Raw genomic sequence first — 17,896 nt, forward strand, 5'->3', positions numbered from 1 at the left:
AGCTTATGAATCAAAGATATCATTTGATTCAACGTCTCTATCCACTGTGCTACAGGGCCTGTGGTGCAGTGGATAGAGATTTTGTAATCTCTACGTTTCCATGTGTGAATTGTCTGAAGATAGCGGTTTCAATCCTACCCAAAGCCGGCCAGAGGCTTACTTGGCCAAATCATGGTGAGACAACAACTATGAATAACAGTAATTGCTGAGAATGCAGTTAAGACATTTAGAGTTCTTGTCACGTCACAGTTATCACCTGACGAAGGCCAGAGGAATAGTTGGCCGAAACGTTGTGAACTAAGATAAGGATAATAGTCCGAAATTAATAAATAATTAATAAATAATACTTATCTCAATAATGAATTCCAATTAAATAATATATATAATTTTTTTATAAAATAGCAGGTGAATGTCTAGCATACTCTAGGATGCCCCATCCCCAGCTTTTTCATGTGTTTCAACACTAATTAGAAATGGAGATTTTCATCATAATCTAAAAATACAATACTTTTGTTGTATAATTTGTGTTGTTTAATTTTCTTGTAAGGCACACTGAAAAGATATATGCAAATATAAATTGGAGATAAAACTTCTCTCTACCAAGTCTGTAGAATGTTGATTTTCAATTCAATCACGGGCAGCATTCGTTCTCTCTGCTAGTAATAATTAAAATTATATGTACATAATGAACAAATTTAAGGGAAACAAAATTAAACATCTTCTTAACTGTTAATTTATTAGTTACTAGCAGGAGGGTGCCCGACCTTGCTGATCATAATATATACCAGGTTGTAAAATACGCTTAAATATATTTTAATTCATGCAGACTTCATATTTATTATTACAGAGCCAATTCTCTATTGAATATTATATTGTATCTAATATATAATATATAGTACTGATTTCAAAAGTTTCAAAATATTACTTGGATGCCATCAGTTATAATTGAAACCAAAACATTTAGTGCCTGTCTCTGTTTTATCATTATTTTCATGGCAAGTGCTCGTCTGACCTCCAATCTATGCCCCCCCCCCTGCTTCGCTAAACATTCATGAGAAACACTATCAATAATTTCCCCCACTCTTTATCTGTGCTTAAACCTAAACGTAGATTCCATGAACAAAGCTTCTTTCTTAGAACTGCACGCCTGTGGAATTGTCTTCCGTTTTCCTGCTTTCCAGCTGACTACAATATGGTTGTCTTCAACTCTAACATAAATAAGTTCTTGATGAGCCGTTCCATATAAGTTATCAAATTTACCAAATTTTAATTACTAATGATTACTATATTGTCCAATTTCTACTGTACACTCTTTAACCCTTATCCTTGAGTGGCCTCTTGGCCTTGATAATGTGGTGATGCCTATGTAAAAAAAAAAAAAAACTTCTCTCTAACAAGTCTGCGGAATGTTGATTTTCAATTCAATCCCAGGCAACATTGGTTCTCCCTGCTAGTAATAATTAAAATTATATGTACATAATGAAAAAAAAAATTAAGGGAAACAAAGTTAAAAATCTTCTTAACTGTTGATTTATTAGCTAAAAGCAGGAGGGTACCTGACCTTGCTGATCATAAGATATGCCAGGTTGTAAAATACGCTTAAATATATTTTAATTCATGCAGACTTCATATTTATTATTACAGAGCCAATTCTTTATTGAATATTATATTGTACCTAATATATAATATTGTATACTAATATTATATATATATGTGTATGTAGAACTAATTTTGAAAGTAAGAAAAAAGATGACTTTGATGCCATCAGCTAGAATTGAAACCAAACATTTAACACTTCAGCCACATTTTCTACTGTTTGAGTTAACTCAACAAAAACATAAAATGATTAAACTACAAGACATGATTGAATTTTCGCAAGCATAAAATTAATAGGAATATGTCGGCAATTTATGAATGATTTTAGATGCACAGAAGTAAATCTATCTATCTATCTATCTATCTATAAAAGTGAACGTGTCTGTCTGTCTGTCTGTGTACATTTCCCTACGCAATAACTCTGTCAATTTTTAGTCTATAGACTCGAAATTTGAAATACCGGGTACTGAGATTTGGGAAAATCGATGCGACGGGTGTCAGCCAGAAATTTGGCTGTTAAGGGGTAAAAATTCAACGATCTGACCTTTAAGAACTCTACCAAACTCCTCCGACAATTTTGGGTCTAGACACTTGAAATTTTAGATATAGGTTCCTTGAACCTGGATCTAATTTAATAAAGTGATTTGAGCCCGAAACTATAAATATTAAGGGGTCATAATAGGGGTCAAATTAAAAAAATTTACTCTTTTTCTTTTTTTGCTCAGCATACACCTCCAAACACCCGGGCAACGCCGGGCTGAAATGCTAGTATTAAATATATTCTGCCTAAGATATAGTACTGTTATATATATATATATATATATATATATATATATATATATATATAACTAATTTGGAAAGTAAGAAAAAGATGACTTTGATGTCATCAGCTAGAAGTGAAACTAAAACATTTAGTGCTTCAGCCGCACTTGCTAACATTTTAGCTCAACAAATAAGAAGTTATAAAATTAAACCATTTTTAACTATGCTTAGTTTACACATGCTCTAATAGAAATGTCGGCAAGTTGAAATGAACATTTTGCATTTCAACTTTCCAACTTCTGTACGCAATATTCATCCAAACAAAGATTTGACTCATCCTTGGTACATGATTACTATTTCCTGTTAATTTCAGTTTTATGTGACCAGTAATTTAAGAATTCAGCAGTTAAATAGTTACACACAGACATACATACATATATCTACTGCTTTACTTATATAGATGTGCTAGGATTCCTTGCCACGGGATTCCTGATCACGTAAGAATCGTTTTCCGGTCGTCAACAACTAAATGTAACTTCTTTGTGTGACAAAACCCCATTGATCGATTTGGTTGATATGCCGTCGCCTCAACGTTCTGTCACTCTAGAAGGAAAATAATTTCATGCACACAAAGAAAAACAACTCTGTGCTCTATTCTACAGATTAAATTCCAGAAAAATGATGTGCAAATATATAATTATGTACAATTGTCTTACAGTTTAATGTTCGATTGTGAGACTCTACTGAGTCTACAAGTAAATTTCACTTCTCTCTTCGATATAGGTGAGGTTGATGTAGGAGAGTGTGTGGCGATTCTCTAAAAGTTGGCCAGTACCAGATGGGTGACTATTTGGGAAGGCAAGGTGCTGTATGTACCACAAGGTAAAAAAAATATCAGGTTAGGAAACTGGCGCTGTCTATTCTTCTCTTGAGAGTAGATTGGCCTCTCTTAAGCCGTGGTAGGCGATCCATATGGCGAAGCATCAAGTATTTCCAGCCATTAGAAAAAATGTGAAACATTCACCTGTGCCTATTAGCATTGAATGAAACATTATGTCCTGCAGAAGGTAATTCTAAGCTTGATACCTGCAACGCAGATGAAGAGAGACATTGATGGGAGAAAAGAATAGGGAAAAAAACCGACCTGAAAGAAATGATTGTCATTAAAATGAAAGTCCTGACAGAAAAACGTCCATTATCTGCGAGCGATGCTCCTACTGTCATAACTTGGATTAGTAGAGAGCATGAGTTGTACAGTGGCGCATCTCTGATCTCACTCGTTAAACATTGTGTCATTTTCAGACATGATAGAAGGCTCCTATCACTCACTGGATTTGTACATAACTGGCCAACTAGTAGATGGTGTGCAACAATAAAGGAGAATCGGTTTTCATCAAACAGAAATGGAATCGTATTTCTATGGCGACAATTTTGTTCGTTACAAATTGATAGTTGTAGTGAAATAGAAATAAGGTTGGTACTTGTTATGACAATGTTGAAACAAATGATCAGAAAAACAATGGAGTGGATCGGAACACCATCGTAGATGTTTCCGTATTTCTGGAAGTCATGCGTTAACGAAGATGTGATTTTATTGATTTGCTTTTCTCTTGAGAAATGATCGAATTTCCAGATTGCCTGAGTTGGTATTTTATGTCAATGAGTTTGCATCATCATCGATTGATCAGCGGGGAGAAATATCGAGACGTTTATGAATAAATCAAACAGTAAATAAAGAATAAGCGAACGAAAAAATGGCATAAATAATCCTGTTTAAATATTAAAACTTTAAAAATCGGGAAAAAAATGTCCGTTTTGTCGGTGTGAACGTGCAACCTTAAGATAATGAATCTGCCACCATAACCACTGCTCTACGATGGGGTCAGCAAAGTAATTTTTTTTTTCTATTTAAGTCAATTTGAAAATGTTTTTCGCGCATGCATGTTTTGCTAAATTGTTATTGCAAACGTCTATTTCTATAGAAATAATTGCCCGTTTTTTTCTAATTCTCACATATTATTCAACCGAGACATCGTCCTTTCAGACAATATCTGTTTCGACCCAGTTTGATGCCGCTTAGAAAACAATGAGATATAATAAAAAGGCTTACTGAGATGGCATTAGAGATCACATCAGAGACGCCCCATGGTGAAATATCTTTCCACTTCCTGCTGAACAGTGCACAAATGAGACCACTGAATGGTTCAAAACAGCAATTAAAGCACATGTTCCCACGCGGAAGATTTATAGCAAGCCCCACTCTCTAAAATGGTTTATTTCTACTTGTGGAGCTACCACCATGCAAAGGCAGCATGCATACCGCAGATTTAACCGACATAAGTCCCGTTCAAACAGACAGAAGTATATAGAAGCCAGAAATAACTGTAAGAAAGAAATAGTGACAGCTAAGTAAGAATTTACGGAAACCACCAAAAAAACGCATTGAAGCACAGAAATTAGGAACCTGTGACTTCTGGAAAATCTACAACAGTGTAGTAAATAATGGGCAATCAACAATTCCCCCAATTATCCAACAATCATGAGGTTGTTTGCGCAGCAACCGAGAAGGCTAACATGCTTGCCAGTCGGTTCGCCTCCAACTCCACAATGGACCCTGCTAAGCACTTCCTCTCTGACTTTCCTTTGCAGATAGACGCCACACTAGACGATCTGAAAATCACCCCTTTTCAGGTGCATGCTATCATAAAAAAATCTTGACACTTCAAAAGCATGTGGACCTGATCTCATCCTGGCTATGCTATTAAAAAATTGCTCTGCCAATGTAGCTCTGGTTCTCTACAAACTTTACAACAAATGCCTTAATGAATCTTGCTTTCCTGCCTGCTAGAAAACTGTGTCTGTGGTACCAGTTTTTAAGAATTCTAGCGAAAGAACTGACCCAGTAAATTACCGCCCCATTAGCCTCCTCCCACTTTTTGCCAAAATATTTCAGTCCCTAATTAACTAACCTCGAGTCCATCACCTTACAGATGCTAAACTTCTGACCGATCAACAATATGGATTTAGGCAAGCCTGTTCCACGGCAGACATCCTAACTGTAATCTCTGAGTAGGGGAAGGTAGAGCGGTAGCTCTAGATATATCTAAGGCCTTTGATAGGGTATGGCATGAAGGTCTTATCAGGAAAATCAGATCATACGGTATCACTGAAAGAATACTTAACATAATTAAATCCTTTTTAGATAAGAGAAAAAAAACAATGTGATATAAATGTGGGAGTTCCTTTTCTGTGAGATGGGTATATATGCTGATGACACCATGCTCTATAACAGACACGACAGGAAAATAAATGAACACATATCTAAAGAAATGGCAGAAACACTAGAGGACGACCTCCAATCTGTAGTGGAATGAGGACAAAAATGGATGGTCACATTCAATGCTGTCAAGACTAAACTTGTTTCTTTCAATAACTACAAGAAACTTTCTCTACAACCAATAGCAATGGCCAAAGACTCTTTATCTGAAAAAACATCTTTTATACACCTCAGCCTAAAGTTCACAGGAAACATGAGTCAGAAAAATTACATTGAAAGCATTGCCAGGACAACTGCAAAAAAAGGTAGGTTCTATCTTCCGTGCTAGAAAGCTACTAATGCTCAAAAGTATCCTGTACCTCTACGGAGTATTGTTGTCATATTTGGGCTGGTGCATCTGCTACTAGTCTCTCACTCCTAGACAAAGTTCGAAAGAGAGTCGCCAACCTGATAGTTCTGAATTTTCATCTAAGCTTCAGCCTCTGTCCCATCGACAAAATGTTGCATCCCTCTGCCTGTTCTACAAGTACTTTAACGGTGAATGCTCCGACGAGCTGCAAGCACTTGTACCCCCTTGACGTAAATACCCCCGACAAACCCGACAAGCAGCTAAATCCCATCCTACACAGTAGAGATCCCTAGATGTAAGAGAGCCTTCTACTCTAGTAGTTTCTACCCCAGAACCGCTAGACTTTGGAATTTCCTTCCGGGTTCCTGCTTCCCCAACTGTACTGACATGCAGAAGTTCAAGTGTAAAGTTAACCAACATCTTGCTGCCCAACTCCCCACATAGTACCCCTGTAGCTTATGTCCCTGATAGTAGCCTCCTACATCAAAGTAGCAATGTGCCTTGTTTGGGGTGAAAATGTAATTAAAAAAAATTAATAAAATATATACATATTTTTATATATTTTTTTATACTTATATGTTTATTTATATATACTATATTATATATATATATATATATATATATATTATATTATATTATACTATATTATATTATACTATATTATATTATATTCGTAGTAGTTATGTAATTATTTAGACGAATGGAAAAAATAAGGATGGCATTGCATTGTGGGTAATAAATTTACTTGGATGGCAGCCATTAAGGCGTTCGATTCTGAATAAGTTCGGAGCAGCACAATCAGTTACGATCTTAATGTGGGCCCGAAATACTACAGATACTAAAAACTAAAGAATTAATTAAGTCGTAAAAACAGATTTAATTGTTATATCTTTTTTATGTTGTTTATTTAATATCATCTTGTTTTCCATTTTTTATGAAAATATTTCAACCATAAAAGTACGTAACAAAACGTAAGTGTAATTTTTTTAATTCCTTGATTTTTATCGTTTATTTTTTTGCATTTTTATAATTTAAATTACATCCTATTTTTTTTTTTCAAATAATGCAATCAATTTATTTATTTAACTAAGAGTAAATAATTGTTTTAAATTTATTTCTTAATTTTTTTTCTTTTTTTAAATTCGATAATTATTTACCGAAATAATAATAGATATTATTATAGATATATAAGAGATAATTTGATTACCGAATACGCAGAAAATATTAATTATCGTCATTCTGAACTTTTCTGAGTTAAAAATAAACGAACAAGAAAAGCGAAATATGTTATGAAGGAAATTGGAAAGATAATTAATGATGATTCACGCGACTCAAAACACGACCGTACCGGTGTCGTCGGGAAAACCTGTCGGTGTGAAAATGTTCCGATTACCAAACCGGACTTCTGTTTGAGTTTAAAATAAATGTGTAAAATATATTTTAAAACAAAATAAAAATATATGCAAAAGTTTCTTATATTTTCTTTCATACCAATTTGCTTATTTATTTTAAGCTAAAACAGGAAGTTCTATGTTAAAAAGAACATTTTTCACTTCGACACCAGTACGGACGCACTTGGAGTCGCCTATGCTTCTGGAATCTTGTAATTAATTTTATAAAAAAAAAAGTTAATATTTAATTTAAAAAAAAAAAAACGATCATATATGATGCGATCGGCAGTCTAAACTAAACGAGGTACCTCCAATGCGCGCCACAGATTTACCTCCCCCCCATGTATGTAATAATGCAATGTATCTGTAATTTAATTTAATATTATCACCATATCTTTTTTACCATTTAAAAAAAGCTTGAAATAAACTATATATATATATATATATATATATATATATATATATATATATATATATATATATATACAGCATACAAAAATAATGAAAATGCGAGACCAAAATGGTGTATCTATTTAAAACAACGTTCCTATGTATTGATTATTTCAAAGCTGTAAACACACCGGTGTTTAAAAAAATCTTGCAAAATTCTAATAATGGTCAGATTTTCATGAAATTTTCGATACATATTTGATTTTAGGTGCTTCTACACTTTGTTACCGAAATTGGAGACGCCATTTTTTTTCACGCACTTGCTATCTAAATCTAGGGGAGACATCATTATGGTCGAACGATTGCTTCCAGAAAGGGAAAGAATAAATTTACCAAAATTAACATTTATTACTTCCGGAAACGTTAAATTAAACTAAAATTATCTTTTATTACTTCCAGAAACTTGATAAACCGATATTACTGGAGAAAATGTATCTTGACAATTCAAAAAAATGTTTAAAATTGTTTATTTGTTCGAAAAAAAAATACACACACACACACACACGAAAAAATAAACAAGCAAACAAAAAAAGCTAATAAATGTTTTGGTTTTGTTTTAGTTTTCAAAAGGCGCTTGCCCAGTTTAAAGTATTATGAATATGTCATTTCAATTTTTAAAAAAAGTTCCATGAAAAACTTTCCCGTTCTCATTAATTAAATCGAAACATTTCCAATTAAAAAATTATGAAAATATGTTCTCTTTCACTTTCTTTATTTACTTTTAAAGCAACATTGGACTTTTATCAAATAGTTTTTTTTCCAAACAAATAAATAATTTTAAACATTTTTTTGAATTGTCATTATTTTTATTTAAATCTTAGTGGAAATGTACTGTTTTGTTTAAACAAAAATACCTTTATTAAAGTTATGGTTTTCTGTAGTAAAAAAAATGAAAGAATTTATTTTTTGCTTTTTTATGAAAATAAAACATCGTAAATTATAACAATTTAAAAAAAAAAAATTTAATTTTTATGGGAACATTACAAAAAAAGTCTGTATTAATTAATTCGATATAGCTAGAAGAAAAATGAATTCCTCGAACTACTGATATTACTATTGAATTAAGCATTGTTTGTTTAATATTTTCACACAAATAAAATTATAATTGCAAACATATTTCTACTTTTTTTTTTAAATTACAGATTTCACATAATTTTTATATGCAAGACTTTAATAATTTCCTTGCTTGCATGAATGTTAAACTTTTGCCGGAACATAATTTTCATATAATCTCAAACAATAATGAAAAAAAAATTAATTTAAAAACTCTGAGCACAAAAAATAATTAAATTAAAAATGATAAAAATTGATACAAACATTCAGAATAGGAATGTACAGATGCACGTCTGGGAAAAAAAAGAAACTTGACACCTCCTACCTGTATTTGTTGCGTTTTTGGCAAACGGCAGAATTACTTGCTTTTGAGGGCTAATTAAGCTATTTTTTGTACAAACAAGATGTTTTTGTTTTTATTTAATTCAATATCTTAGGACTTTACTTTACGAATTATCTTTGAAATAGACCCAGAAAACTAATATTTATCTTTTAAAGGATTTTTACAATGAATTTATTTCACTTCAAAATTTAGCTGAATTGGTTAGCTTGCATAAAAACATTTTTCGTAACTTTTTTTCACATGTACAAATATTTCTTTTCTTTAGCAAATTAACTTTAGTCTCTAATCTTCCAAATACAATCAAAAAGTAGTCGGAAACCTACAAAAAAATTATGATAAATCAGCTTTCAAAACTACGTCCCTCTATCTGTATCCGCCCATTTTTGCCCGTACCTAGCATTTAAAATTGTAGACTCTTTTTAAAATTCCATTTATAACATTATATAATCATTTCTTAATGTTGCAATATTTTAAGTTATAAATTTATTATATTTTTTACTAGAATATCTTGTTCTTTTCCATGTTTAAGCTTAACCATATTACTTATCATGCTCGCATTTTTCTATTGTAATCCATGATTTTTCCAGGATTCCAATAAATTCACTTGTTCTTTGTTTAATTTCAGTCTAATTTTTTGGCCCCCATAAACATTTCATACACATATGCAATAAGAATGTACAGCACTCATCTGCTTTCAATAAAATCTCTCCCAATAATCTCCCTTTCATGCTTTCATTCTCTCTGCTTCACTTGTTACTTTTCTTTTTGCAAGAGCGGTGAATTGGTAGCAACAGTAGTTGCTGAAGCAACACGGTTGCTATGGAAACCAGTCATAAAAAACGTCAGTCCCTTCTTTGTTTTTTCATGTTTGCATTTTTTTCTATTTGTTTTAATGCTTTATTCTTTGCATGTGTTTTTATTTTGTTTATTTTTACCTAACAATACCCAGTATATATAGCTAATAAATAATAAAAATACTTTGAGTTTGTGTAAAAATATGCTTGATTTATTTATAGGTACAATGTCAGGCCACACAGAACTGAAACCATATTCGTGTACGCTTTGTGGATCTACATTTTCACAGAAAGCAAAGCTAAATAGACATTTGGATATACACAGTGGTGAGAAGCCATTTTCCTGTGACGTTTGCAGTTCATCGTTTTCTAGAAAAGAACATTTGAAGGCTCACATGCGTGTACACACTGGAGAGAAACCTTTTTCCTGTGAAATATGTGGGTCTTCTTTTTCTCGTAAAGGAAACTTGAAGGTGCACCTACGTGTACACACTGGGGAGAGACCGTTCTGCTGTGAGATTTGTGAATCTTCGTTTACTACAAGTGAAGCCTTGAAGGCACATTTACGTGTACACACTGGAGAGAAACCATTTTCGTGTGAAATATGTGGGTCTTCATTCTCACAGATTGGAAACATCAAATCACACATGCGGACACACACCGGCGACAAACCATTTTCGTGCGAAGTATGTGGCTCTTCTTTTTCACACAAATCACATGTTAAGTGTCACATGCGTATACACACTGGAGCAAAACCATTTTCATGTGACATTTGCGACAATTCATTCTGCACCAAATCAAGTTTGGTACAACACACACGTACACACACCGGTGAAAAGCCGTTTTCATGTTCGATATGCAAGACATCCTTTGCCGTGAAGGGAAATGTTACAAAGCACATGCTTATACACACTGGGAATAAACCGTATTCATGTGGGACATGCGGCTCCTCATTTACAGAGAAATCTGATCTCACCAAGCATATGCGTATACACACTGGGGAGAAACCATATTCATGTAAAACGTGCGGATGTTTGTTTTCTCAGAATGGACAGTTGAAAAGACACATGCGGGTTCACAACAAGTAGAAAGATCCAGCAGAAGTTGAACAGGTTGAACTACGAAACTATGACTCATCCACCATACTCTCCAGATCTCTCACCTACTGACTACCACTTTTCAGCTCGACAACTTTCTGCATTAGAAATGCTTCAAAAACCTAAACAAAATTGAAAAGGTACAAGCTTATTCAGAACAAGTAGAAAGTATTTTTCTTGTGAAATTGTGTTAGATATTGGAGTGCTTCTGACTCTATGAACCCGCAATTTCCATAAAGTTACTCGAGTGTGCTTGGCAGATGATGGGAATAATTGGAAAGAGCCGGGCAAGCCTTATTACAAAAAATTAAAATTGTTACAACCATCCCCTCCCCATATTTATATAAAACCTGCAGATCTTCGTTTAGTCAGAACAAACAGTTGAAAAGACATGCATGTTCGCAACAAGTAGAAAGACCCTGCAAAGTTGAACATCAGAAACTTCAATAACACCCACATTAGTCAACAGAAAAGGCCCAATTCTTCTCCACAACAATATCCAACCACACATTGCTAAACCAACACTGCAGAAGCTGAATTAATTGGTCTATGAAACTCTGCCTCATCTACCATACTCTCCAGACATCTCACCCATTCACTACTAATTTTTCAAGCATATCAACAATTTTCTGCATGAGAAATGCTTAAAAACCTAAGCGATATTAAAAATGCCTTCAGCGACTTCCTTGCTACCAGAGCACAAAATATTTACATTACTGGAATAAATACAATTTTTTTGCATTGGCAAAAGTATGTGGATTCTGATAGTGCTTATTTCGATCAATAAATTTTTGTTTGAGCTGAAGTATGTTCATCTAAATTTAAAAGTTATAAACTTCAAGAACTTTCTTTTCAACTTGATATATATATATATATATATACTAGCAATGGGTACCCAGTGTTGCCTGGGTGTACATGAATTCCGTTTGGAACACACCTGCTATACTAATCATTTTCATAGCAGCGAATGCCCGTGTGATCACAAAAAAAAGTTGCTAAATAGATAGAACCCCTAAAAAACTGAAGATCTACCAAAAATTTATTCCAAAAACAATTACATTTTTCATCATTTTATGTTTCTAATGTAACTCTCCCCCCTCCAAAATAAAAAATTGAATTTGTCAAATTTTGGGATTCATTTTGTTTATAAAATTGTTAGGTGAAAGTACAGAATGGTGTCATAAAAATTAATTAAATTTATCCTTATTTTATGTTTCAAATGTAATTTCCGCCCCCACTACAAAAAACTGTATTTGTCATGTTTTGCCAGGTCTTGTTGAACGCTTTGTGGCTAAAAATTTGGTGTTCATTTTACGTTAAATTTATATAGAAAAGTGATCCCCCACTTTAAAAATGGTCATTTTTTTCTGCTTTCATATTATTTATAAAGGCTGTTTGAACGTATTAGGGCCAAAAAAGTTGTAATTTTTTTCTTAGTGGTTAAACGATACTAGGTCACGTTATAAAAATTTACCTTTTTTTAATTAGAAATTTAAGTTTGTAATTGATGAGATTAACGTGAAAAAAGAAAGAAAAGTGTAAATTGTGGAATTCTAAGGGGGTGGGTCAGTAGGTGTATCAGAATTTTTGTAGGAATTTTTGACACCCCTAACACGAAACTGCAAATAAAATATAAAAATCTCGTAATTTCTCTGTTAAAAGTGGGTTATTTATTTTCTTTATGGATTATACTTCCAAAATAAACTATTGAAGTTGTTTTAAAAGTAATAGAAATATTTTTTTTAAAACAGTAATGAATTTTCCGAACTCAATATTTTTCAATTTTTAAACTTTAAAAATCTATCAAAATTTTTCTATTGATTCTATTTTTACGATATTTTCAGGGTCAATGTGAAATTTTATGTTCTTTCCAATAAACCGAATATAATATTTTAGACAAACGTTTTTTTTTTAAATTCACGCCCCCACCCATTTTCAAGTTTCTATTAAAAAGTAAAAAATTAATTTACTCACCGAAAAGTAAATAATTAATTTACTCACAAATTGAAGAGAAAAGGTCAATAAATAATACATTCAAATTTAAAACAAAAACAAGTAGTGTTTTTTAGAATTTTACCTGTAAAGTTTGAAGTTTAAAACCTTTTTTTAAGCACGTTATTTGGTTTTTCTTTTTTTTTTAATGGAACCTTGGTCCTTGCTCCTTTAATTAAAAAAAAAAAATATTAGGGTTTGAATTACATTTTTCGAGGAGTTATAAGCTTGGAAAGACAGGGGGTCGAATAATTCACGCCTCCCATTTTGAAATGTCTATTAAAAAGTAAATAATTAATTTATGTACCAAAGTCTTATATATCACAAATTGAAGAGAAAAGGTCGATAAATAATATATTCAAATTTAAAACAAAAAAAGAACAGTTTTTTAGAAATTTGCCTGTAAAGTCCGAAGTTTAAAACCTTTTTCATTAAAAAAAAAACCACGTTGTTTTTTTTAATGAAACCTTGGTCCTTGCTCCTTTAATTGAAAAAAAATTAGGGCTTGAATTACATTTTTCGAGGAGTTATAAGCTTGGAAAGACAGGGGGTCGAATAATTCACGCCTCCCATTTTGAAATGTCTATTAAAAAGTAAATAATTAATTTATGTACCAAAGTCTTATATATCACAAATTGAAGAGAAAAGGTCGATAAATAATATATTCAAATTTAAAACAAAAAAAGAACAGTTGTTTTTAGAAATTTGCCTGTAAAGTCCGAAGTTTAAAACCTTTTTTTTTTTTTTAAAAAACACGTTTTTTTTTTAATGAAACCTTGGTCCTTGCTCCTTTAATTGAAAAAAAAATTAGGGCTTGAATGACATTTTTTGAAGAGTCATAAGCTTGGAAAGACGGGGTGGAATTATTCACTATTTTTCACGAAATTTCTGATACACCTAGAACTGCACGCCTGTGGAATTGTCTTCCGTTTTCCTGCTTTCCAGCTGTCTATAATATGGTTGTCTTCAAATCCACTGTAAACAATTTCTGATGAGCCATTCCACTTAAGTTAACAAATTTACCGAACTTCCATTACTATCGATAACTATATTGTCCTTTTGACTACTATACACTCTTTAACCCTTATCCTTGAGTGGATTCTCGGCCTTGATAAGTGGTCACGCCTATAAAAAAAAATGTATACCGAATTAATTTTTTTCGTTTAAAAATTAAATTATTTCGTTTTCCTTAATAAAATTTTATTTTTTCTTAAAAAAATTGGTAAAACTTGTGGAGAAGGCTTTGTTTTATGGTTGTTTTTAAAATGGAACGGAAATTTAAATTTGGTCCTTGCTCCTTTAATTGAAAAAAAAATTAGGGCTTGAATTACATTTTTTGAAGAGTAATAAGCTTAGAAATATGGGGTGGAATTATTCTCTATTTTCACGAAATTTCTGACACACCTAGTGGGGCAGTAGATTTTTTTTTGGGGGGGTATTAAACGATGCTGGGTCAGTATGTCGCATTGTAAAAATTTACCGATTTCTGTAGAACTGTTTAAAGAATAATAATAACAAACAAATGAAATGTTCCAAAGATTCTAAGGCGCAAATAACTCTAAAAGTTTTTTAAAAATTCGATGTTGGAATAATAATTCCAAATAAATTAAATACGTTATCAATATAATTGTTTAAAATTTATTAAATAACAATTTTAAATAGAACACTTAAAACAATTCTCTCGCTAGAAACATTAATTATGATACTACTATTTAACAAAATCGATATGCAAATGACGTATTTTCTTTCTTGTATCTAGTTTGCAAGAATGAAACTATACATAGAAATAAATGAAAGCGTAAAGTAAGGAACCTTTTGTATATGGTAATGAAATTGTGAACAAACAGACAGACAGGAATACGAATTTTTATATATAGATACATATAAACACCAGATGCACCCTGTATATATATATAGAGTGCATCTTGTGTTTGAGACTTCAATGACAGCTTCTATTCGAGACCTAAAACTTTGGCAGGCCTGTATAATAGTAAGCAGACAGCGAACAATAGTTGGGGCAATAGACAAAGAAAATATTAGAGATTCCAATACAAAGAATGTGATTATAAATGAAATCGTCACATGCAAAGTCAGTGAGATAAAGAAGGCTGGGCATTTGTCACCACTTTTTCACCACAAGCCAACCATCAAACCCACGCACCTTTCAGTAAATGTCAAACCAAGAATAAGAATTTGTCACAGAAAAGCTGATTGACGTTCATGGAAAGTAGAAAATATTTTCCTGTGAAATGTGTGGATCTTCATTTTAATGTTAAATAAAAAAAAACTTCCATTTTGTTGAATTTGTAATTATTTTGGAGATGAGTAATTTTTTATTCAATTATTTCGAACATTATTCTCATCTTTTATTTCTTGTTTTCATGACATTTCGGCCAATTATTCCTCTGGCCTTCGTCAGGTTAACCACGATGGGATAGGAATGTCGAATAACTATATCCACAGAAATTGCTGCCTTCAATAGCCATTGTTATCTCACCTTATAAATTCAACTGATCCAATGGATAGAAATGCAGAATCTCTACGATTCCAAGTGACCATTGTCTAGAGGTAGCAGTTTCGATCCCACCCAAAGCCAGTCAGAGGATTAGTTATTAGACATTATTATCCTGTTGTGATTAACATGACGAATGCCAGAGGAATAATTGGTCGAAATGTTGTGAAAACAATAAATAAAAGATGAGGATAATGTTCCAAATAATTGAATAAAAAAAATGTCCATTTTATTCTACATTTTTTGTTGCTGGATTTTCTTGTAAGCCCAAGCTGAAAAGGCATGCGAATAGACATAGATATGTCTTTTGATCATTACTTACTTCAGTTTGTATGTTTAATAGCTTATGAATCAAAGATATCATTTGATTCAACGTCTCTATCCACTGTGCTACAGGGCCCGTGGATAGAGATGGTAAATCTCTACGTTTCCAGGTGTAAATTGTCTGAAGACAGCAGTTTCAATCCTACCCAAAGCCGGCCAGAGGCTTACTTGGCCAAATCGTGGTGAGACGACAACAACTATGAATGGCAGTAATTGCTGAGAATGCAGTTAAGACATTCAGAGTTCTTATCACGTCACAGTTACCACCTGACGAAGGCCAGAGGAAAAATTGGCCGAAACAACAGTGAAGCAACAATGAATAAAGATGAAGATAATAGTCCGCAATAAATAGATTAATAAATAATACTCATCTAAATAAAGAATTCCAATTAAATAATTTTAATTATGAAATAGCAGATGAATATATGGCATAGTGTAGGATGTCTCATCCCCAGCTTTTTCATGTGTTTCAACACTAAATAGAAATGGGGATTTTCATCATAATCTAAAAATACATTCTCAAAGTGGCATTGCACCTTTGCTGTATAATTTGTGTTGTTTAATTTTCTTGTAAGGCACACTGAAAAGATATATGCAAATGTAAATTGGAGATAAAACTTCTCTCTACCAAGTAAACGTAGGTCTCATAGTTGGCTGAATCACTGAAACTAGGAATGTTTACAAACATAAATACTTTACAAACTCTTTATCTGTGCCTAAACCTAAACGTAGATTCCATGAACAAAGCTTCTTTCTTAGAACTGCATGCCTGTGGAAGTGTCTTCCGTTTTCCTGCTTTCCGGCTGACTACAATATGGTTGTCTTCAAGTCTAACGTAAATAAGTTCTTGATGAGCCGTTCCATATAAGTTATCAAATTTACCAAATTTTCATTACTAATGATTACTATATTGTCCAATTTCTACTGTACACTCTTTAACCCTTATCCTTTAGTGGCCTCTTGGCCTTGATAATGTGGTGATGCCTATGTAAAAAAAAAAACTTCTCTCTAACAAGTCTGCAGAATGTTGATTTTCAATTCAATCCCAGGCAACATTGGTTCTCCCTGCTAGTAATGATTAAAATTATATGTACATAATGAAAAAAAAAATTAAGGGCACAAAGTTAAAAATCTTCTTAACTGTTGATTTATTAGCTACAAGCAGGAGGGTACCTGATCTTGCTGATCATAAGATATGCCAGGTTGTAAAATACGCTTAAATATATTTTAATTCATGCAAATTTCATATTTATTATTACAGAGCCAATTCTTTATTGAATATTATATTGTACCTAATATATAATATTGTATACTAATATTATATATATATATATATATATATATATATATATATATATAGAACTAATTTTGAAAGTAAGAAAAAAGATGACTTTGATGCCATCAGCTAGAATTGAAACCAAACATTTAACACTTCAGACACATTTTCTACTGTTTGAGTTAACTCAACAAAAACATAAAATGATTAAACTACAAGACATGATTGAATTTTCGCAAGCATAAAATTAATAGGAATATGTCGGCAATTTATGAATGATTTTAGATGCACAGAAGTAAATCTATCTATCTATAAAAGTGAACGTGTCTATCTGTCTGTGTACATTTCCCTACGCAATAACTCTGTCAATTTTTAGTTTATAGACTCGAAATTTGAAATACCGGGTACTGAGATTTGGAAAAGTCGATGTGACGGGTGTCAGCCAGAAATTTGGCTGTTAAGGGGTAAAATTTCAACGATTTGACCTTTAAGAACTCTACCAAACTCCTCCGACAATTTTGGGTCTAGACACTTGAAATTTTAGATATAGGTTCCTTGAACCTGGATCTAATTTAATAAAGTGATTTGAGCCCGAAACTATAAATTTTAAGGGGTCATAATAGGGATCAAATTAAAAAAACATTTACTCTTTTTTTTTTTTTGCTCAGCATACACCTCCA

The 17,896-nt window shown here is 32.4% G+C and overlaps 1 protein-coding gene and 1 long non-coding RNA gene across 2 annotated transcripts in view; both read left to right on the plus strand.

Moving 5' to 3' along the window:
• The window catches only part of LOC145269170 (uncharacterized), a 61,798-nt gene that overhangs the window by 34,606 nt on the left and 9,296 nt on the right, over nucleotides 1–17,896 (plus strand). The gene's annotated exons all lie outside the window — the stretch shown is intronic.
• LOC145269447 (uncharacterized) lies at nucleotides 6,730–12,238 on the plus strand. The gene is made up of 2 exons (XR_013865062.1): nucleotides 6,730–6,955; nucleotides 10,238–12,238. It is a non-coding gene; the product is annotated as an uncharacterized LOC145269447 (long non-coding RNA).

This window comes from Euprymna scolopes, chromosome 45 (assembly GCF_053919585.1).
Source record: "Euprymna scolopes isolate OS-2025 chromosome 45, ASM5391958v1, whole genome shotgun sequence".
In the NCBI taxonomy this organism is placed as follows: Eukaryota; Metazoa; Mollusca; class Cephalopoda; order Sepiida; family Sepiolidae; genus Euprymna; species Euprymna scolopes.